We start from the raw sequence: 24,919 nt of genomic DNA, 5'->3' as shown, positions 1-24,919 counted from the left end.
TGCGACTTACGCATTGTTGAGCCCCATACAGAGGTTATACAGGGATGCATGGGCAAACTGCTCTCAATTTCTTCTCAGTCTCCTCCTGGGAGAGATGGAATTTAGTGTGCCCCTTTTTCCTCTTTTATGAGTATTCCTAGCATTATTAGTTCTTAGCAGCAGCAGTAGTAGTAGTAGTACGTTTACCTCCTTATAGCTTTTGGAATGTTTGTTCACATTTGTTTATTTCTTTTCTTTAAAAAAAATACATTTTTGTTTGTGTTATCCCTTATTGAGGGGCCCTAACGAACTTGATTCTATCTGGAATGTTGGACTCCTCAGGGTTTGAAAGATGCCTCTCTTGTCAACAAGCAATCTCTGTCAGTGACGGGCAATCTCAGTGTATTAGTTGTTTGAGAGACTCATATTCCCAGCAAATGCAAGATCTTAGCTTCTGTTCAGGGAAGATCCTTTAAGAGCAAGGGAAAACATACTGGCTCTTAATAATGGAGCAAGCCTTAAGACTGGCTTCTGTCCCGGCTGCAGAGAAATCCCTCTATACAGAGACCCTCTACTTCTGTCAGTGCCCTGTCAATGTCAAGATCATGGTCACAACTCATGAGAGCTTCCAAGGTGAAGATGGCATCGAAACCCTGATCTCCGACATTGTCCATGAGTGGGGTACCGACAACGGTGCAGGGGGTACCGAGAGCTTCCCACTCAGACTAAAGAGGGCAATAAGAGGAGCAGAATAGAGAATTTCTCCTCAAAGACGACTTGGTCACTAGAGACTTCAGGCCCCAAGTGGAGTGCTAATGAGGCTCTGAGAACTTCAGCCACTGCAAAGCACTGTAAGATGTCAACTAAGTCCCATACCTCAGCAGTAAAGGACTCTATAGTGAAGAATAATATGAGCAACAAAGCGGTTTCAATGGAATCTGTGATTCCCCTCAATACCGACATCAGTGCCTTGGACAATGGCATCCAGAACATAACTGGTGTCTGTACCAAGTTCTGTTGTGCTCCCAGTACTGTGGGAATATTGGTACCCAAAAGACCTCATGGTACTGAGTGAACCTGAATCTCTACAGCTTGTGACCTCCAGACATCTCTCGGTACCAAGGTCTGCTGGGTCACCAACTGCTCATGTTGCTGTGAAACTTGCCTCTTCCACAACTTCTGTTATCCATGACGAGGGGTTGTCAGCTACGATACAATATGTGGAGGAGCATTCTGACTCAGACTCTGAATTTTCTGTTCAAGGCTTTCCAGTTTATTCCAGGAGACTTTATTTCTTGATACAGATTGCGACAGGGTCGGGCCAGATGGCTGTAGGAGAGTAATAGAAGGCAGATATATTAGCCCCAGGTTAAGTAGGTCCCTTATCCCTGGGTAAGGTAACAAGGAAGGTTCCAGACCAATCAGGAACCTTCTGGAGACAGTTAAGACAGGCTGATTAGAACACCTGCAACCAATCAAGAAGCTGCTAGAATCAATTAAGGCAGGCTAATCAGGGCACCTGGGTTTTAAAAAGGAGCTCACTTCAGTTTGTGGTGTGCATGTGAGGAGCTGGGAGCAAGAGGCACTAGGAGTTGAGAGTGAGAATGCGGACTGTTGGAGGACTGATGTGTACAAGCATTATCTGACACCAGGAGGAAGGTCCTATGGTGAGGATAAAGAAGGGAGGAGGCCATGGGGAAGTAGCCCAGGGAGTTGTAGCTGTTGCACAGCTGTTCCAGGAGACACTCTAGACAGCTGCATTTCACAGGGCCCTGGGCTGGACCCTGGAGTAGAGGGCGGGCCCGGGTTCCCCCCAAATCCTCCCCAACTCCTGGTCAGACACAGGAGGAGTCGACCTGGACTGTAAATTCAGAAAAACGGCCAAGCTGAGAGCTGCGAAGCCGTGAAGCTCCAAGGCGAGTAAATCCACCAAGAAGCACAAGACCCACCAAGGTAGAGCAGGAACTTTGTCAGAAGATGCAACAAAGGCAGGATAAGAGACCCCTGGCTACTAAGACTTGGGATGACCAATGTTGGATACCTTCCCCCATGCCTTGTGGTCCTTCTCATTGGCCTAATTGGGGTCCATGGGCAGTGTACCACCAGCAGTTTCGGGGGACCCTGATTCAGTCCCATAAGGAACACAGAAGACCACGTTCCCTGGTATTGTCTATCCCTGCTCTCCACTTTTAGCTAGAGGAGACCTTTGAGAAGCAAGAGGCAAGGGCAGCCAAGGAGGTTACCCCTTTATAAACATCTTGGAATCGTCACCTCAAGAGGCAGTCATGACACCACTGCCATGATTAGCTGATGACTTTGTGCAATTCCAGGACCTGGTGAAGTGTGTCCCTGACACCCTGTAGATTCCCCTGGAAGAAATACAGGAATCCCATCGTAAGCTCCTGAACATATTACACACTTCTGCTTCAGTACAGGTGGGACTGCCAGTTAACAAAGCCATTCCTGAGTCAGCCAAGACTGTGTGGCAAACTCCAGCAATCCTCCCCCCCCCCCCCCCCCCGGTGTGCCAATAAAATGATTTAAAAAATTACTATGTCCTGGGCATGGATTCTGAATTTTTATTTTCTCATCCAGCACCAAATTCTCTGGTCATGGATGCAGTAAATGAAAGGGGCAGGCAACATGCCCCAAAAGCCACACCTTATAAGGACTGGAAATATCTGGACCTTTTTGGTCATAAGAGCTACTCATCAACAACGTTACAGCTCATGATAGCTACCCACCAGCACTGATGTCAAAATATGGCTGCTTGAACTACAGGAAGTTTAATGCTTTTATTACCATTTCCTACAGGAACACGAAGAGCAGTTTAGCACCATAATAAAGGAGGATCAGCTTTTGGCAAAAACATCTCTGCAGGCTTCACTTGATGTGGTGGACACTTCAGCCAGGTCTATTTCCACAGCCACTGCAATACTCATGAAAAGTGTTTCCTGGCTTCAGCTGTGTGAAGTACAGTTGACGGAGGAAAGTTTACCTTTCGATGGGCACAAGTTCTTCGTGGACTGCAAAGATGATTTGCTTTATACCCTAAGTGACTCTAGGGCAACACTCAGGTTTTCAGTGATATGCACACCTGCAAATAAGAGAAAATTTAGCAGGTCTCAGTTGACACAAAGATCCTGCCCTGTTCAATTTTCCTCCTTCTGCGGGCCACCAGCTAAGAGCTCAAGATTTTCAAAGAAGAAGCCTTAACGCTACATCAGCTGCTTCATCCCAGCCGTCAGCATCATCTAAACACCACTTTTGATGGTTTATCATAGAATATCAGGGTTGGAAGGGACCTCAGTAGGTCATCTAGTCCAACCCCCTGCTCAAAAGCAGGACCCATCCCCAATTAAATCATCCCAGCCAGGGCTTTGTCAAGCCTGACCTTAAAAACTTCTAAGGAAGGAGATTCCACCACCTCCCTAGGCAACGCATTCCAGTGTTTCACCACCCTCCGAGTGAAAAAGTTTTTCCTAATATCCAACCTAAACCTCCCCCACTGCAACTTGAGACCATTACTCCTTGTCCTGTCCTCTTCCACCACTGAGAATAGTCTAGAACCATCCTCTCTGGAACCACCTCTCAGGTAGTTGAAAGCAGCTATCAAATCTTCCCTCATTCTTCTCTTCCGCAGACTAAACAATCCCAGTTCCCTCAGCCTCTCCTCATAAGTCATGTGTTCCAGACCCCTAATCATTTTTGTTGCCCTTCGCTGGACTCTTTCCAATTTATCCACATCCTTCTTGTAGTGTGGGGCCCAAAACTGGACACAGTACTCCAGATGAGGCCTCACCAATGTCGAATAGAGGGGAACGATCACGCCCCTCGATCTGCTTGCTATGCCCCTACTTGTACATCCCAAAATGCCATTGGCCTTCTTGGCAACAAGGGCACACTGCTGACTCATATCCAGCTCCTCGTCCACTGTAACCCCTAGGTCCTTTTCTGCAGAACTGCTGCCTAGCCATTCGGTCCCTAGTCTGTAGCTGTGCATTGGGTTCTTCCGTCCTAAGTGCAGGACCCTGCACTTATCCTTATTGAACCTCATCAGATTTCTTTTGGCCCAATCCTCCAATTTGTCTAGGTCCCTCTGTATCCTATCCCTGCCCTCCAGCGTATCTACCACTCCTCCCAGTTTAGTATCATTCGCAAATTTGCTGAGTGTGCAATCCACACCATCCTCCAGATCATTTATGAAGATATTGAACAAAACCGGCCCCAGGACCGACCCCTGGGGCACTCCACTTGACACCGGCTGCCAACTAGACATGGAGCCATTGATCACTACCCGTTGAGCCCGACAATCTAGCCAACTTTCTACCCACCTTATAGAGCATTCATCCAGCCCATACTACTTTAACTTGCTGACAAGAATACTGTGGGAGACCGTGTCAAAAGCTTTGCTAAAGTCAAGATACAATACATCCACTGCTTTCCTTTCATCCACAGAACCAGTAATCTCATCATAGAAGGCGATTAGATTAGTCAGGCATGACCTTCCCTTGGTGAATCCATGCTGACTGTTCCTGATCACTTTCCTCTCATGTAAGTGCTTCAGAATTGATTCTTTGAGGACCTGCTCCATGATTTTTCCAGGGACTGAAGTGATGCTGACTGGCCTGTAGTTCCCAGGATCCTCCTTCTTCCCTTTTTTAAAGATGGGCACTACATTAGCCTTTTTCCAGTCATCCGGGACTTCCCCCATTCGCCACGCGTTTTCAAAGATAATGGCCAATGGCTCTGCAATCACAGCCGCCAGTTCCTTTAGCACTCTCGGATGCAACTCGTCTGGCCCCATGGACTTGAGCACGTCCAGCTTTTCTAAATAGTCCCTAACCACCACTTTCTCCACAGAGGGCTGGCCATCTATTCCCCATGTTGTGATGCCCAGCGCAGCAGTCTGGGAGCTGACCTTGTTCGTGAAGACAGAGGCAAAAAAAGCATTGAGTACATTAGCTTTTTCCACATCCTCTGTCACTAGGTTGCCTCCCTCATTCATTAAGGGGCCCACACTTTCCTTGGCTTTCTTCTTGTTGCCAACATACCTGAAGAAACCCTTCTTGTTACTCTTAATATCTCTCGCTAGCTGCAGCTCCAGGTGCGATTTGATTGAGACCAAACCACCCACTAATCAGGATTTCTCATCTGCATGACATAACCCGCTGCCTCAATTTGGGCACCACTTCTCTCTATTCCATCAAGCATGGGGAAGTTTTAACATCGGACAAATGGATATCGGAGACCATTACATTGGAATAACTAACCAGTTTACCTCCATTCCACCCTCCTGCCCCATCCCTCTTCAGGGAACCCTCTCACAATCAGTGCTGACACAGGAGATTTCATCTCTCCCAAGTCTAGGAGACATAGAACCAGTTCCGCTTCAACACAGGGGGAAATGTTCTATTCAAGATATTTTCTGATACCCCAAAAAACCGAGGGGCTGATGCTAGATCTCAGATGATTGAACAAGAATGTCAGACATCTGAAATTCAGGATGGTATCCCTAGCAATTTCCTCCCTGGAATCAATGAACTGTCTTTAGACCCTCAGCCTGAAAGGTGCGTACTTCCACAAAGCGATTAATCCCTCTCATGAAAAATTTCTTCATTTCACATTCAGTCACAATCATTACTAGTACCAAGTCCTACCAGCCTTCGGCCTGTCATCTATCCCAAGGGTGGTTTCAAAGGTGCTGGCGGTCATAGCTGCCTATTTCCATTGTCTAGGAATAAATCTTTCCCTGTCTTGACAACTGGCTCCTCAAGGGTTGGTCATGTCAGGTGTGGTTGGCAGTTCAAACTACTACTTTACTATTCTGAAGTCTAAGTCTGCAGATAAATCTCAAAAAAAATAAATTTTGGCCCATGCACAGCAAATTCTTTTTATAGGAGCATTTCTGGGTTCAATAATGGGCACAACTTCTCTCTCTCAACAGGTCCCTTACTCTAAAGGACCTTATCCTTTAGAACCGAGGACTGTTTTCCTGGAATGGACTCTACCTGTGTAGGGAGGGAAATAGACTTCTGGGATGGAGGTTGGTACAACTGATTAAAAGAGCTTTAAACTAGGATCTTGGGGGAGGGGAGATGTTTGGGAGATGCTCATGGTAACCTCCATGCATGATTTTATTGAGCTGGAGGAAAATCAAGTAAGAAAGGATACAGCAATGGAGAAAGAAACAGCAGTGTGTAGGAGAATGGACATTAAGAGGAATCATAGCATCATTGGTATTAGCACTAACAGTCAGGTAAGTGATACTGGCAGCAGAATGACTGTACGCAGTCGGGTGAGGTACGTGGGCAAAGCCAAGCAGCAGCAATTAAGATTTTTGTACACCAATATAAGGAGCCTGGATAACAAAATGGAGGGACTAGAACTATTGGTGCAGGAAGTGAAACCAGATATTACAGGGATAACAGAAACACGGTGGAATAGTCGTCATGAGTGGACTACAGGTATTGAAGGGTATTTGTTCACGAAATACAGAACTAAAGGTGGTGGAGTAAAGAAATTAGAAGTGATGTAATGGGCCAATTCCAAACTAGAAGAGTCTGTGTTGGCCAAACTCACTTTGGGGAAGAAAGCTACTAGAGGTTCCCCTGGGCTAGCGCTTGGGGTATGCTACAATTCCCTCTCCCCCTCGGATCAAATTTGGATATAAATAGATATATCTTTAATGTTTTTAACTAACTAAATAGTACTGGGAATTGTGTGATTATGGGAGACTTCAACTTCCCAGATATAGATTAGAGGACAAGCGCTACTAATAATAGTAGGGCCCCAATTTTCCTGTGATAGCTGACAGATTTCTTCATCAAATAGTCATGGAATCAACAAGAACTGGTTGTAGGGGATAACCTTGGCTCAAGTGATCATGAGCTAATTCAGTTTAAACTAAATGGACAGATAAACAAAAATAGATCTGCAACTATGGTCCTTGATTTCAAAAGGACTCACTTAAAAAAAATTAAGGGAATTAGTTTGGGAAGTGACTGGACTGAAGAACTCAAGAATCTGAATGTGGAGGAGGCTTGGAATTACTTTAAGTCAGAGTTGCAGAATGTATCTGAAACCTGCATCCAAAGCAAGGGGAAAAAAATTGTAAGGAAGGGTTGCAGACCAGACTGGATGAGCAAGCATCTCAAACAGATGATTAAGAGAAAGCAGAAAGCCTTCAAGGAATGGAAGATGGGATGGATCAGCAAGGAAAGCTACCTCTTGGAAGTCAAAGTGTAGGGATAAAGTGAGAACTGTCAAAAGCCAAGCAGAGTTGGACCTTGCAAAGGGAATTAAAACCAACAGTAAAAGGTTCTATATCCATTTAAATAAAAAGAAAACAAGGAAAGAAGAAGTGGGACTGCTAAGCGTTGAGGATGGGGTGGATATTAAAGTTAAACTAGGCATGGCTCAACACCTAAACAAATATTTTGCCTTAGTTTTTAATAAGGCTAATGAAGATCTTAGGGGTAATGGTATACAACCTGGTTTACAAAAGGTAGATCTTGCCAGACCAACCTGATCTCCTCCTATGAGAAGATAATTGATTTTTTAGACAAAGGAAATGCATTAGTGCAAAGTGCAGGGTCATGCATTTAGGGATTAACAACAAGAATTTTTGGTATAAACTGCGGACATGGAAGTGGCAGAGGAGAAGAAAGATCTGGGTGTACTGGTTGATCACAGGATGACTATGAGCCACCAGTGTGATCCTGCTTACTTGTGTGGCTTGCATGAATACAGTTTCTAGCTCCTGTGTTAAATCTTGGTGAAAGACTTAGTAATAAATCAATGGGAAATCAGGAAATGAGTGATATTAGAAATTATGGATTAATGTGAGGAGCAGGCAACACAAAGAGATCTGCTCTTAAACTAAGTTTCGGTTTTTGGGCAAATATACATCGTGTAAAAACTACAGGAAGTAAGATATTTTAAACAAAATGGAACATCTCTAAAAATAGTTTTCCATGTTTTTTATGAGGATATTAGTAAATCTTCTAAAAATGTATTCATGTGACGATGATACGTGGGGAGAGAGCCCTTTCATGGCGCACATCATTGAAGAATGTTGTTCAAGAATACAAATATCAACATAAATCTTTATATTGCAATTAGTAGACACATTAAATTTTCCAGCAAACACCAAGAAAAGGGAACTGATGTGTCTTGTGGTAGCAAAAGGTTTAATACAATGGAAAGCTAATATAGGTCCAGTTTATTCCAAATGGGTAAAAGAACTGCAGACACACCTATAATTTGATGTGTCATGGGTGCATTAATGCTGTAGCATGGCTGTTACATGGACATTACAAAAAGAAGAAAACTAGTATTCTTTGGCACTGTGGTCTTGGACCCTCCCTCCCCCATACAAAAATTAAAAACAAAACAAAGAACCAACAGAAACTTTAAAGTTGGCTGTGGGGCATTTTCAACAAAATTCTTTCTTCCATTTCGGTACTGTGACAGGATCAGGCCAGATGGCTGCAGGAGAGTGATAGCAGGTAGATATATTAGCCCCAGATTAAGCAGGTCCCTTTCCCCTGAGTAAGATAATGGGCTGTTCTAGAACAATCAGGAAGTTGCTGGAACCAATTAAGGCAGGCTAATTAGGACACCGGGAGCCAATTAAGAAGCTACCAGAATCAATTAGGACAGGCAGGCTAATCAGGGAACCTGGTTTTAAAAAGGACCTCACTTCAGTTAGTGAAGTGCATGCAACAAACTGGGAGCAAGAGGCGCACAAGAAGCTGAGAGTGAGTAGGCATACTGCTGGAGGACTGAGAAGTACAAGTGTTATCAGACATCAGGAGGAAGGTCCTGTGGTGAGGACAAAGAAGGTGTTGGGAGGAGGCCATGGGGAAGTAGCCCAGGGAATTGTAGCTCTCATGCAGCTGTTACAGGAGACATTGTAGACAGCTGCAATCCACAGGGCCCTGGGCAGGAACCCGGAGTAGAGGGCAGGCCTGGGTTCACCCCATCCCCCCAACTCCCTATTTGATATAAGAGGAGTTGACCTGGACTGTGGGTCCCATCAGAGGGGAAGGTCTCTGGCCCGTCCCCTGACCCATTAGGTGGGCCAGCAGAGACTGCAGGGATTGTTGTCCTCCTTTTCTCCATGCCGGCCAGTGATGAGGTTAGCTGAGTGAACGGCAGGTTTGTGTCACTAACAAAAGGAGCCAAACTGAGGACAGCTGTGAACCTCTGAAGCGAGCAAATCCGCACGAAAGCACATAACCCACCAAGGCAGAGGAAGAACTTTGTCACAGTATCTACACAAATTGGTTAGACTTTCAAAAAATGCATCACCCAGAAGCTTCTGCTGAGAACAAAGGGATCTGCTGGGTGCTGAGCTCTTTTGAAAATCTGGCCTCTGTTGATGATGCTGAGCCATTTTGGAAATCTAGCCCTGTGTGTTTGGATTCCTTTATCTTAGTGTTGGTAATAATGACTGCTCTATTAATTTAAATGTCTTGTATTTTTCATCTTTTTATTGCAATGTTTGTTTTGTGTTTCTTAAAAAATCAGTGCCAAAAATGTAAAATGAAATGCTCACTGCTATGTATTCTAACTATAAACTGTTCTTGTTTCTCTTTTACTGTAACTTACTGTCACAAAGTAGAATTTCTCTGGCATTTTTAAAACCAGTGAACTTACTTACCAGACAACACTTTCACCTTGGAGCCGCTTTTAATTTAATTTAATTTAATTTTTATATATGACTGTATATCTTTAATATATTCTTACAGTCTAGAATTTAAATCTGGTCAAGGTGTAAAGACTGCATAGTGAATGCAGATTCTTAGTTATAAACCATTCTGAAGTTTTTCAGTTTTGTCACATGTTAACACTGTCCTTTTGTTCTTACGTGGCTTGCTGATTTTTGCCTCTTGGTGGCACACTTGACTGCAAGTTTCCTGTCATGTTATATTCCCTTACTTTTTTGTCTACTTTTAAATTATCTGAAAAACTGCTCAGAGGAATCATTAACTCTTTGTTCCTTTTGATTTTCAAAACTCATGAATAAATGTTTGTTGTGATTATTACTATTTTTTATTTATCTGAGTGTCATGCCTGTGATTAATATCGTGCTGCCAGATCAACAACTCAGATCTGTTTCATAAACTGAGGATAAAATCTGCTATAAATAGACGTATGAATATTTACAAAGAAGGTGGTTGTATTAGCCAAAAATAACTGATTTGATTTGGGAAAACTTTGTTTCTCAGCTAGAAACACAGCAAGCATATTTGGTACCAAATGTGGTGTAACATTATAACCTGGCATCAAAGTACTCAGTCTTAATGCCTGCTGCTCAACAACTACAATATACTACTATATACTACTGTGTAAACTTTTGATTACATGAACCTACATAGTTGTTAATAACATGCTACCTACTGATATATTTGTGTAATGGGATGAGGTACCATTGGACACATAGTATGCATCATAAACAGGGCCCTAAGTATGTAATAATCCTGCAGAATTCACCCTTGCTTCAGAGCTGTAGACCAGAACCTAAACATTCATTTGAAAAAAAAAAATTCATGGCTCTTAAGGTTGTGATGAAAGCCTCCCAAAGAAGAAATGGTACAAACTTATATAGTGATATTTGTTTGAGTCGGCAGGCCGCCTGAAAAAGTAGCTCTGACAAATATGAATTACTCCTTTCAGCTCAGCGGGGTATTTACTTTGAAATCTAATTATGCAAATTGCATCATCAGTCTTGTTAACTATTTCGCTTCTGATCATTTTAACGTTTAGCTAATGTAGTAGTTCTCACACAGATTCAAACGTTTACCATAGCTGCTTTGGTGCCGGAAGCCCCAACAGTTCCTTGCCTTATCTGCCAAAGCTTCTGATTTCCCCTGACAGAGTCTATAGCAGTGCTGTAGATTTTCAATACAGAAATGTACAGCACAGTCAAAATTTAAACTTTATCATTAGAACACAATCTAATTTAACATCACATTAAAATAGAGGTGATATTGTGATCTTTATTTTCATGTTTATTTCCATATTTAATTCAATAACCTAAATTTTCAAATTTATCTGAAGCTGCCTCAGGATGCCCCAAAACGACTGCAATGGCATGTTACAATGCAGCGGTTTTGGGGCAGAATTTAGATAATGCTTCTCAGGGAACTAAGTGATGCCTCAGTCATAAACAAATTACTGTGGCAGAATCAGCACAACTTATTAAACCTCATATAATTAATAATGTAGATATTGGTAAAAAACCCCACAAGTCAGTGGTATTTAATAGATTTGTTTAAATGAATGCCTAACTATTTTTTATACAGTATAGTAATATCACTGTTACTTAATATTTGTATTATGGTAGCACATACGGGGCCCGATCATAGACCCAGGGACTCATTGTGCTAGGCACTGTACAGACACATACAGAAGGACAGTCCTCACCCCAAGGACCTTACAATCTAAGCAAATATTTTGACTAATAATCACATCCCCAGGTGGCTGGGCATTGAGAGTGCCCGGTCTTCAAAGCTCACAGTGATGAGAGAGCATAAAGACTGAGGAACACCACACAACTATGTTGCTTATTTGAGCTAAAGTTCTTGTGTTTATATACTTAAGTAAATATACAGCCCAGGGGCCTTTTCACTGAAATGTGCTATCAAGAGTTTCATTGGTTCCGCTTGGAAGATGGCATAAGTAATAAGCCTTTTCTGAAATGTTTCATTATTTAAAAACAAAAATCCCACAGACTTTTTATCACAGATTCAAACCTGTTGTTGAATAGTTGCTCACAACACAGCTGGCATGGTTTTCAATTTGACAAAGGTTTGACAACTTTCTTTCGGAAAAGAAATCATGCAAAGTATTAGCAAGAAGATACTAGTTGAACAGCCAACACAGTTGGGTTTATGTCAGTGCACAGGCATCCAGATATGTGTGCATATTTATCTGCATACTGTATGTGTCTGGATAACTGCATACAAGGTACTCTTAAATCGGTAAGGACAATACCTCATAGTTAAAGCACATATACTGTCTTTATTTGCTTATCACTTTATTTCTCTCACAACTCTAGTCAGACTGGCAAAGACAGCACTCCTTATTGAAGGCTATATGTATGCAAAATTTGCACTTTTTTCTTCTCTGTGTTATCGATTTTTATATTGCTAGAAAAGGAATAAAACTAAAAAATATCCTCTTGATTTATGTTCATACAGAAATACAGTATAATTAATGGCAAATGTGACCTAACATTTCAAACTTGCCAGAAATGTCTGTCTCCTCTTTTGAGGTACAGTATATAAAAGAGCAATGTAAGAGAGAGTATTTTATGCAAAGCTCCCAAAGGCATTCTGAGTTTAAGATTTAGCAATTAGCTTACAGAGAGAGGGAGAAAGAAAGAAAGATAGTGATGTAACTGAGATGCCTGTAATTTGGCCATACCTGCCTCTAATAACAAACATCCCAGTACCAAGACATGAACAATCCTATGCAACAATTGCATCACCTTTTTTCAGACAGGAGAAATCATACTGTGTAGTGGAAAATAAGAATTAATTATAACATATGGGTGTGGGAATACCCTCCCACCTTATAATTTTAAAATTTTATATACAGATAGAGAACATATTGGGCTGATATGCCATCATAGTCCACATGATTATCCTGAACTTCTCTTTTGTAAGCCCAAAGACGGGGGAGGAGGAATGGATTTACTTATTTACTTGTTCCCATAATATAAGAACTAGGGGCCACCAAATGAAATTAATGGGTAGCAGGTTTAAAACAAAGAAAAGGAAGTTCTTCTTCACTCAGCGCACAGTCAACCTGTGGAACTCCTTGCCTGAGGAGGTTGTGAAGGCTAGGACTATAACAGGGTTTAAAGAAGAACTGGATAAGTTCATGGAGGTTAAGTCCATTAATGGCTAGTAGCCAGGATGGGTAAGGAATGGTGAGTGAATGACCTATTAAAATAATTGAAAATGAATTATAAAACACTTGGAAGATCATGGTTTGATAGTGTCTGGCCAACATAGTTTCAAAGTTACAAAGGAAAATCATGTCTCATTACTCTATTAGAATTTTTGAACTGTATCAGTGAAGTAGTGGATAAAGGAGAACCAGTGAACATAATTTAGACTTTCAAACAAGTTAGTTTTTCAGACTTTGACAGGGTCCCTCACAAGAAGCTACAAAAGAAATTAGATAGTCATGGGGTGAGAGGCAAAGTATTGCGGTGGGCAAAGACAAAACAAAGAGTGTAGGATTAAATGGTCAATTTTCATCATGGCAAAAGATTAATAGTGGGGTGCCTCCAGGATCCATACTAGATCCTGTGTTAAGTATAGTAATGAATTACATGTATACCACCCCCTACCCCCAAACTATGTTAAAAGAAAGGTAGGTGGCAAAGACAACTCTTAGATCTGCAGATATGCCAGAATTAGGGTAGCCTGTGCAATGATGCTTACGAAAAGAGCAGCTATTCAACATTTTGTTTGGTCCACATTGATCAATGTGTGGCTCTGTGATTTATTTATTATAAACTATTCAGACCCTTTTCTGAATACAGAATTATTAATTTCTTGATAGCTTTTCTGTGGAGCTTTATCATCTGAGTGCTTCACAAACATTAATACGTTTATTTTCACACCACCTCTGTGAGGTGAAGTGGTGGTATTATCCCATTTTACACTGGCTCTCTGTCCTAGTTTCCTTACCCACTATTAGCTCCTAGACCCAGTCGCTGCATGTCCCCTAACTCTTTGTCCCAATCTACTCCCTCCGTCCTCTCCTTTTCCCCCATCCCTTCCTAGGTCCAGCTTTTGTCACTTCTGCATTTGAATTCTGCTTCTTCCCCTTGTGTGGGCCCAGGAGGGGCACTGAGAACACAAGAGACAGTCTCTTAATTCTAGTGCCTCGCACCTCAGCAGCCAGGAGCAGCAATTTCAAAAAATGTCCTGCTCAACCTGGCCCTCCTGGGCTGCAACATGCTTAACGCAGATTGATGCTTCAAAGAATTTAGCTGCTAAACTGTCTTCTACTGAGCATGTGAACTGAGATTTTTCATAGTCTTATAATTTGGTGAAATTTGAGCCATTTTTCGTGGAAGCAGCAAAAGGCACATCCCTGATACTGGGGATGTTTTTTTCCCCTTCCAAATTTTAAGTCGCTGCTGTAAAGCACTGAGGCCCCAGAGCTTCTCAACAAAATGGTTGTAAGAAGTTTTTTAACTTGGGCAACATATTTTCCCCTAATCTCATTCTCAGGAACAGCTGAATAACTTTTGCTGAAATTCTCTCCCTTCTTCTCCTCCCTCCCAAATTCAACCTGAGGCACACACCCACCATGGAAAATTTCAGCCCTACAAATTAGTTTGGAAAATTATGAGGAACTGAAGAGTCGTATAAATGGCAACCTTAAGTACAGGTGGCACTCCCAGCTCTGCCTACAGAAATGTGGAAAGGGAAGTGAGCAGTGAGGTATCAAACTATGCAGATGATGCAAAGTTATTTTAAGTCAGCCAAGATCAGAGAGCACTCTGAGGAACTTCAGAGAGACCTACCCAAGCCAGGTGAATGGACAACACAATGGCAAATAAAGTTCACTGTTGAAAAGGTATTAAGATGCCTAAGGAATGGGATGGAGAATAATATATAGCTATAATGCCGTTATATAAATCCAGTGATGTAGACAGCCTTATCTGGAGGCTGTGCACAGTACTGGTCACCCTGTCTCAAAAACGATATTGCAAGATTAAAGGGATTCAGAAAATGGTGATGAGAATGATCAAATTCCCAGAAAAACCCTTATATGAATAGAGATTGAAAAAGATTGGGATTGTTTATTTTAGTGAGGAAATGAGAGGCAATGTTATAAATGTATATAAAATAATGAATGGTCTAGAGAAGGTAGATATGGTAGTTCTCTATTTCCTGTCTCTTAACACAAGAATAAGGACATTCAGTGAAAGTAAATGGTGATAAATTCAAAACTGATAGAAGGAAATACTTTTCCACACAACATGTAATTAGACCGTGGAACTCATTGACACAGGATGGCATTGAGGTAAAATGTTAGCAAGATAAAAAAAAAAACTGATTAGATACTAAAACAGATAATTATAAATCTGGATATTCTTGTTATTTATTACTAACAGAAATTTTGGAATGAATATTAAACCTCACGCATCAAGATTAAACTGATTCCAAATTATTAGAAATTAGGATGAGACCTAATGTGGGGAGAGATTATCCCATATCTGCTTACTGCTGGGTGGTTCTTCCTTCCTCTGAAGCATCTGGTGTTGGCCACTGTCAAAGACCATATACTGGACCAGGTCTGATCCAGTGTGGGGATTCCTGTGTTCCTGTTAACAAAGGACTGGGTGCTACTAGCTAGAAGGAGCCACCAGACTTTTTTTTGTTGCCAAGACAGAGGTGTGAGGATTTCAACTGAAAAACACTCCAGTCTCCTTTCAGGTTTTAAAGAATCTAGGTGACACGCTACGTTTTAGGCCACACTACAAAGTGAAAAATGACCTCTGAAAGAAGATCAGAAGAGAAAGAACATACTGTGTATGCATAAAGTATAAATACATAAATGTTATACTAAAACCTTATGTAGTATTGCATTATGCACCTGATGCTGCACCATTGAAGTCTATGGGAATTTTGCTATTGATTTCAATGGACACAAAAACAAGCCCAATGTTACAAACCAAAGTTCATTCTATGTCTACCACAGTAGTAGAGTGACTATGTTATGGTGTTTGTTTTAAATTATTTAAGAGTATTTCAAATGCTTTGTACACTGTTTGTGTATTAAATGTCAATCTTTTTGTTTGCTAGCTAGGCAAATTGTATGATACTCCTTTAACTGACGCTAACATCGAAATTCTGGACTTGATTGTATAATGGTCTCTGAAAAGATGATACACTAGAATGATGTTTTTCTTAACACTTGATTTTGTAGAAACTGTTAGGATTCTCCTCTTTTATATCAAATTAAATACTCTGTGTCTCCTTTTAGTTATTCCAATAGAGGGGGGGAGACCTTATTTAATGGAATTAAGGATGTTAATACACAGCAGTAATTTCTGAGGAAGGCCTCAAATTTGATGTTGCCCATGAACCCATAAACAGTTTCCTTCCCTTGTACTCCACCCACCAACCTTTGGAGGCTGTTTCCTGGTGTCTTGAGATGGAATTGCTATTTGATGCAGTAGTAGAGTCCATTCATTTTTCATCAAAATATAATCCAGTTCCACGGCATAAACCCTCCCTTATCAGTGTTTTTCTCTGGAAACTCTTCAGATTAGAAGTACATTTTTTAAGAATGGGAGCCATTCCTCAGCAGTACAGAGGCAAAAGGTCAAGCTTCTTATTTACAGTACTTCTTTATACCAGAAAAGAAAGATGGCCTCCTGGAAACGAAGCAGTTTCATCAAAAGATTTAAATTTCACATGCTTGACGCTAGCTTCTGTCATTCCAACTCCAGTTGGATTTTGGCTCTTGGTTCAAATGATGCCACTTTCCTAATCTCACAAAAAAATCTCAATTTTTATGTGGGGGGACTAAACATCAGTGCAAGGTGTTGTCCGTTTCATGTCTGTTTCACCAAGATGTTTAGCAAGTACCCATCTCATGCAACAAAATTCACCCCAAATGTGTATGATATGGCAGCTCTAGCATGTGTTCCTCTGAAAGCCTTATGACCTTCCATTGGCGGGAGCTTCCAGACAGTGTGTTGAAATTTTCAATCTTTCACCAAGAACTCTTGTGATAGTCATTGTTATCTATTAAAGCTGGGGAGCTCATCCCCCAGGAGCTGAAAGTTCATACTCAGTGGACTGTGTGGAGACTGAATTCCGTTTAAATGTTTTGGATCTGAAAGCTATAAATGGTGGGCTCTAAAATATTTTCTACCACTCATCAAGGGTTTTGTTTAAGGGAAAACAGACAGCACAGGATCTATATATTCTATCAACAACCAGCCTGATGCTCAAAAAAACCTGTTAGGAAGCAATGTTTGCTTCATCAAGTGCATCTGATAGCTCTACATCTGGACGGCAAAAAGCATATGCTGGCAGTCAACCCCAGTCACAAGCTTCAGAGATAACATAAGTGTTTCTTGGAACAGTTTGTGCTGAATCTGCTGTTGAAGAATTGGGACTGGCCATTCATAGACCTGTCATTTCTTCCATCAGTATCATTGAACATACTATCTCAGGAAAACAGTTTGAGTCTGATCTGGAGTTATCCCTGTTTGTGGGCTAGAACATAGGACATTGTCTAATTCTCACATGACATGTTCTTTAGGAGATTCCACATGAGTCTGCTGCAGTCCAGAAAGTCACCAATGCTTAAATATTATGAGAAGTGAAGTCTTTTTTTTCCCTCTAGGTACACCAGAGAGGTCAGTCTCCATGGTCTGTGTTGTATAATTTATTTTGTTCTGTTGTCAGCAGCTGCCTCTTCTCTTTCAGGGTGCATCTATCACACTGAACAAGCAATCTTCTACCAGTGGATGGCTGTATGGGTTTTAGTCACCTGAAATATCTGTTTAAACTCTTCCAAAAGGTCAGAGATCCTATTCCACTGTCTTCAGTACAGCTATGCCAATTTGCTCCAACTGTGACTCTGGCCCAGCGCTTTTTAATTGCAATTACATCTGGAAGAACTGTGCACTATAGGCTTATAAACTTATAATCCTTCTTTCATGGTATCATGCAGGTTCCATGTCTTCAACCCAAATTTATATTAAAAATGGTGTGTGATTTCCACCTGAGACCATTTTTCTTCTGGTGTTCTTCCCACAACCTCATTCTTGTTTGGGGGAAAATTAGATAGCACAGGCTAGATTTCAAGAGGGCTTTGAGCTTTTATTTGGGAAGGATTAAGGCATTTAAACTTTTTGTAGCCTTTAGTATAACCTGAATACTGTTTACACGCAACAATTATCTAAGTAGAATAGGATGTCTTTTGAGACATGTTATGCTTTAGCAAGGAAGTCCGTATCTCTTGGTCTTAGAGCTTACTACCACTACCAAGATGGGACTGATGGCATGCATTCAAAATAGATATCTGTAGGACTCCTACCTGGAGTTCGGTACACTCGTTCACACAGCCTAGCTTTCTCCACTTGACATCTACATCTATTCTTGCTTGCTTATTTACTAGCACTTGGGGATTCTACTGCTCACGAATCTTCCCCAAGTGGGAATATTCAGAGGCCCTACAGAGAAGGAAAAATTATTACCATAATAACTGTTTCTTTGAAAATTTTGCCTCTGTGTATTCACACTACCCAACCACCTTCCCGCCATCTTCTGTTGCCATAGTGGTTTTGCAAAAGGGTCTGATGTGATTGGTGCTGCATGGCCTGTTTATGATTTCAGCTTCAAAAGTTCAGTGCCACAGGAGGATATACCTGTAGCTTCAATCGGTTTGGCTTTCTAGATGGTTCCCAAAGCACTGGAGCACACAGGTCTTCCAAAAGGTCAGAGAAGGGATCCAAAAGGGTATAGATCCTACAACGTGTTTGAGAATGTTGCCTCTGTATATTCAAAGACCTATATTTACTGTGGTAAGAAATCATTTTTTATTATTTCAGAAACCTTAATAAAGACGTGCTTCATACAGCTCTGTAATTTCCTGGTGTCATCTGAAACCAGAAATACTAGAAATCTTATGACTGGATCAGTTCTTTTCAAATTTCCAGACAGAAGAGGTCTGTATAACTCCAGATCTGCATTGAATAAGCATTTCCATCTTTTGGATGCTTTTTTGTTCTTTAACCAAATCTTCACAGGTTTCATGGTTCACTTCTTGCTATTATGGCAAGAGCTGCACCATGTAGTTTGAGGAGGGCTTTCAGGGTGAATTGGGTGCCTAGCTGCCATTTGAAACTGTCCCTCTGGATTTTCTTCTTAAAAAAAAACAAAAAAAACAAACCTATGCTTTTATTGGGCAGGGTCACTTCACTGTGTAGATTTAAAGTCTTTTCTTTTTAAACTTGAAAGGAGAGATTCTTTTAAAGAACCCCAACCTGATTTGGTGTCAGTTTCCCTCAGAGATTCTTCGCCTCCTGCCACAACTATACACATAGATGAATATACTTAGTATAATGTCTTGATAACATACGCCATACAATACATGCCCATTGGGCAAAAGAGAATGTTTGAGATGTGGGTAAATGGGTTAGATAACATTCCAAACTTTGAGGTTTAATTCCATAAAAAATGTGGAAGTGTAACAATTAGATTTCATGGCTGCAGTCTCAATGTAATTGAGCAGTTCATTTTGGAGCTGGGATTTTAAGATAAAAAATATATTAGAGAATATTCTTAAAGAACAGGATTTTAGAAATGCTCAGTGATAACTGCAGTTTTAGAATAACGGGAAGGCACTGCAGTTGCACCATGTTTTACTTCCATGAAGTTAAGAGTAAAACTAAAACCTAAAGAAGAAGCCCTGCTGAGTTAACAGATGTACTTGGTGATTAAATTTCAATACAGAGAGATTGGATTTGTTCCTTCATATAGAAAGTGTAAGCCAACAAATTGCTGCACAGCTGAAGACTGAAAAGTTAAGGGTTAGATTTTCACTTCATTTCTTCTTTTCATTTTAATAACAAGTGTGACCAGACCAGGCTTAGAAAAAGTGAATGTACATTATTGATACAAATTATTTATGCCACGTATGTCAATAAATATAGTCTGCATATTTAGATGTGAGAGGAGGGTTTTTTAACATATTTTGAATATGCTTTTGGTACTTGTGGCAAGGAAATAACACAGTAGTTGTGTAGCAAGCTTCTGTAGAAACAATGTGTATGGAGAGATGTCATTTTGATTTAGCTAGGCATCTTAGTAATTTGTAATATGAAGCATTTTATGTGACAGCTGTTATAGAAGCCATTTAAATTATCTATTTTGTATCACCATTGATTTGAAGTAAAAAAAGTACTTGTGGGCTTTTATATCTTTTTGTATTAAGTTCTTATTTATAAATACAATGAGGAGTAGTGTAGAACTTTTAGATTGCCAAGCTATTAGTGGTGTTTACTGGAACAAGTATTAGCTGGGTAGAGCATTGTTTTCTAAAGACACAATAAGCAAGCAGCTTTGCTTTTGTTCTCCATAGAAAAAGTACTCTTTGTAGATATTTATGTGGCTAATGAAGTGCTGCAGATCAGGACCCTTAGTTCTGAGGCATTTCAGAAACCATAAGCCATTGTGTGTATTACATTCATCTTTACAGATCTATTAGTTTTATAAAAACATCAAACTTCATAAGACTTTCATATTCTACTATTATTTTGTTAACTCTTGGAAGGCAACCAAAATTATAATGAATTTCTCCCCTCCCCTTCTCTTCCCAAATGCTATTTTCTAGATAAGCATTTAGCAGTGCACCTTTTTTCAGTAAAATCTTACACTACTGTACAGACATATGGGTATTATGTGTATAGTATTAAAGAGAGTCACAAAGCTACATTTAAAGCCATTCCATGAAGCTGCTCTACCAATGCCTGGTAGAACTTCAGATACCTTCTTCAGAGGTCAGGGAATGAGAGCTCCTATAACATCAACCTAATAGGATCCCTTCCCCCTTCCATAGCTCCTCCCCTCCAGCTGCAAATTGTCTCTTACAGAAACAAGGAACTCTGGAGTGAGTCTGGTAGCTATGGTCACATGCTACAATTTAAATTCCCTTGCTTGCCTCTCATCTCTGCCCTTGTCCTTGGTAAATAACTTTACCTTTCCTTACTAATCAATTCTTATGCTGAAGGCCTCACCAGTCTCTTCTGTGCCTTTGTTTCCCAGCTGTTTAAACCCACATCCCTGCCCTTCCCTCCCCCTTTTTTGCCCAGGAATTTAAGTACAGAATAAATAACATCCAACTTGATTTCTTCTCTCCCTCTGCCCCCTTCTTCTTTCCACCTCTTCACTCTTCTTCCCTTCAAACTCTGAAGTCTCCTACTTTATGCCCCTGACCCTTCAGGCTGGCACCAAGATCCATCCAGAAGCTGGGAATGGGTGGCAGGGAATGGATCACTTGATTATTACCTGTTCTGTTCATTCCCTCTGGGGCACCTGGGATTGGCCACTGTCGGGAGACAGGATACTGGGCTAGATAGACCTTTTGATCTGACCCAGTATGGCCGTTCTTATGTTCTTATCCCTTTTCATCTCCAGTCATCCCTGGTTCCGTGTCTAGTTCCATTCTTTTCACTTATTAAGCTCTCTTTTTTCCTCAGGATGACATCTCTGTGTCACCAGCTTCAAAGCATTGACCATACATAATTTTAACATCCATTCCCTTCTGTCAGATGAAAATACATTTTAGTACCTATTACTGTTTTGAGAATACTTTTTAGTGACAGACTTTCATAGCTCTTCTATCAAAATAATCACCTTGCTTCATGTGAGTTAAAATTCTTTTATACATTTTTGTTGAAACTAGATTAGTGTTTTAGAAACCTAAAATATTGTAGCTAGAATAGTGAGGGTTCCTTTATCAAGTGTTTCAGCCTGTTTATCCTTTGTCTATTCAAACCTTATAGTAGCTCTATTGAAACTCTGAAAAAGGAAAAGGACAAAAAATCTTCTCTGGAAAATTAATAAAGCAACATATTTAAGTATTTTTTCCTTTTAAAAAATTCAAAACAAACAGAGCAATTTTGTGATGAATATTTTCCTTTTTGTAAATTCCAGTCCCTGGTGATATCTCATTGAAGAACAAGGTGAACTTTCAGTGAAAAACCCAGCTTGTTCCTGATGAGGGACAGTTGGGAAACCTGATAAAGACAGATGGCAAGCTATTTTGTTACACCTATAATCTGCAATAGCCTGAGCAAAAACTAAGTGAAGAATATTTTTATAATTGACCTTCCAGTGAACTTGCGTAAACATTTTTTTCACATACTCCGAGGATGGTGATGACCATATGATGTTATTTTGTTCACTGCTAGAATACTCTGTATTGAAATATGTTATGTTATCAATTATAGGGTTAATCCGTTTTAGACTGGCATAAACAGGATTTTTTTTTTCCATTTTTGACACTACGGTGAAGCATTTGGAATTGAAATAGTCCATAATGGTTTTTTTTTTCACTTTTCCATAACAACGTGAACACTAAATTATAGCTGTGCAATTATGTAAACAATGGAAATGCTTCCAGAATGAATACTTCATTTTAGATTTTCATTTTGTGTAATTGTTGAAAGGTTTGGAGCCATAATAAACCAAAATTATTTTACACATTTATCCTTCTAAAGGTCAATTATGAAAGAAGTAAAGAAACAACACTGTACAAAATGAGTAAACCAATTTCTATTGCCATCACCATATGTTTTTCTTATTGCTTGTGTTTTTCCAGTTACTGTGTACATAGCATTCAATTAAAGTGATTCATTTACTAGGCTGTAAGCTGCTGAATACAGTTTACTTTTATAGAACCGTGCTTGGAAGGGAAGGAAGCAACTTGCCTCTGTTTGAATTACTTGATTTTTGCAAGATCACGAATAAAGGACAGATGTTCTCACTTGGTTGCTTTCTCATAAATCTGAATCTTTTGATAAGCTGCAAACCTACTGTATTACTACATAAAATCTAACTTTTATCACTAGATGTATATAATGCACAAAAGTGTGTTAATCAGGAAATAAGAGATAAAATTTGACAAACTTTGTCATTAAACTTCTCATTTTTAAGGTTATATTATTTGTATTAATTTTAAGTAAAGCAGAAGCCTTTTTCCTATTTTTTTTTTCAGATTCTGATTTTATTTATAGTGGTATAAAACAGGATTAATGTTAAACAAGTCAATAGAACCATCATGGATTTATACTGGTATCACTGAGATCAGAATTTGACTGTGGAAACTGATATAAAGTCAAAGACTGAGTGTAAACTGACTTTTACTCCATTATACATCGATAACTTTGGTGCCAATAGCTGTGAGCCTGCCACGTCACCCAGTAGCATGACGTGTGTAAAATTGCAAATCCTGAGTGTGAATAGTGAAAAAGAGAAGCTGAGGGTCACTCCACTGTAATAGCAGTCTTTTCAAAACAATTTTATAGAAGTTTTCTGACTTACTTCAGGGGAAAAAATCTTTTTTTTTAAATTTGTAAAAGATACTTTACTATGGTTCTTCAGCAGCAAATGTGGCATCTGTAACTAAATTCTTGCATTGTTTAGAAAAATGCAGTGTAAAAACATATCTGGTGCTAAAGTTGCATCATCTTGTTTTATATTGCAACTGTATTCTCACTCCTACAGCTTTGTCTTCCATTTATATTCGTTTCTTCCTTTGCTTATTTACAGAAGGTGATGTAAAAAGGACGAAAGTTAAAGCTTCATAATCATGTGTGCAGTGCTTTCTTAACCTAATCAAAACCGTGCTAGCAGTAGACATTAGTAAAGGGTGATCGTCCTAAAGGTTCAGGTTCAGGTTGGATAAATACCCAAAAGACTGGGTGTTTATTGAATCTTTGAAGCCTCGTCAGGAGGTTCACAGACCTTTTGTCTATACAGAGCCCTGCCCTCTGTAGTTTCCACAGCCAACTTTTAAAGATTTCAAAACGAAAATTGAAGATTTGGTTTAATAACTTGAACAGATGGAATTAATGAAAGCAGGACAAAGTTAATGCAGTTGTTTGTGGTGTTCATCATCAAATATGCTACATTCTCCCACCTTTTAAGCCAGGTTTGCATGCATTTTTTTTATTGTAGCATATGTCAGCAGAAGTGTACTCCCATCTGCTGCTGTATAGTGTGATGCCTGATATTCAGAGCACAGTACAATACCTACCTCTGTTAGTAATTACAGGTGTGTTGTGAGGAGCCCAATGCATTAATCAGCTCCTTAATTATGAAAAAAAGGGTGGATCTTTTGTTCTGCCCTCAGAGCATGAGTTTACCACCCACTTTATGAGCTGCAGCATCCATCTGCTCAGTCTTTTAGAATGTTTGCATTGACTGATATTGACTTTAAAATGTATCAAAGGAAGTGATTAAAACTAGTTTAAACATTAACTTGAGTGGCATTGTGGTCATTCAGAGAGGTGAAAACACTATCTTCTGCAATGCCAAAATTAAAAATTATCTCTTAATTTTATAATAGACAAGCTGGTTTATCATTTCACAGTATGCTAATGTAAATATTTTAGAGGAGAAATAATAAGTAGTTTTTGCTCAGACTTCTATGTTTTCCAAATTACTGATGTAATTTAAAAGAATGGTCTGCAAGTAGGAAAAAGACTGAGTTTATGCTTTTTTGCTTATTTATGATGTGTATGAAGAAGACTTGCTTTTTTAACGACCAATTTTCTCAGAAATGTCAAATCTGGTCTTCATTGTTGAGGATAACTGGAGGTTTCAGAATTAATGTAGATTGATAACTTTCTCAGATCTTAATTGAAAGGATGGAAATGTTGAATCCTTAACAAAGGGAGTTTTTCTCAGGTGTTTTTGTTTAAATAAGTGATTTTAAAAAAACAAACAAACAGTGTTTTAAACCGTTTGAATAAAATTATTTGTATTATCAATCAAGTTTCACTGCCTTGATACCTGTGATGTCAAATTCTTGCTAATTTTTTAGCTACTGATGGACTATTCCAAGGTAGACAAATCTTTATTTCTAATTTAAAAATCAAGCAGGAAGAATATTTTGCGATTTAAAATAAGGTCAGGCCTTCTTTAGTGCATTAAAAAAGTTGTGGGGAAGGGAGGGAGCCTAATTTTCTTGAATAAGTTTTCTTTTTTAGTAGGAATGAGAATTTAAACCGAGGTTTTGAACTTCAATGGAAATCAACTACCTCCATTCTTCTGAAAAAATAATAATTGCAGTCAGGGTTTATGCAAACTTTGTGTCTAATTTTGAACCCACTCAAGTTTTGTAGATGTGGAACTTCAACTCGGACATTGTTGGGATC

General features: G+C 39.8%; 1 protein-coding gene across 12 annotated transcripts in view; it reads left to right on the top strand.

Moving 5' to 3' along the window:
* Window positions 1–24,919, top strand: part of RALGAPA2 (Ral GTPase activating protein catalytic subunit alpha 2) — a 306,774-nt gene that overhangs the window by 111,241 nt on the left and 170,614 nt on the right. The gene's annotated exons all lie outside the window — the stretch shown is intronic.

Source organism: Lepidochelys kempii, chromosome 3 (genome assembly GCF_965140265.1).
Source record: "Lepidochelys kempii isolate rLepKem1 chromosome 3, rLepKem1.hap2, whole genome shotgun sequence".
NCBI lineage: Eukaryota > Metazoa > Chordata > Testudines > Cheloniidae > Lepidochelys > Lepidochelys kempii.
The sequence above is the reverse complement of the archived record's forward strand: the minus strand, read 5'-3'. Positions and strand labels throughout refer to the sequence as shown.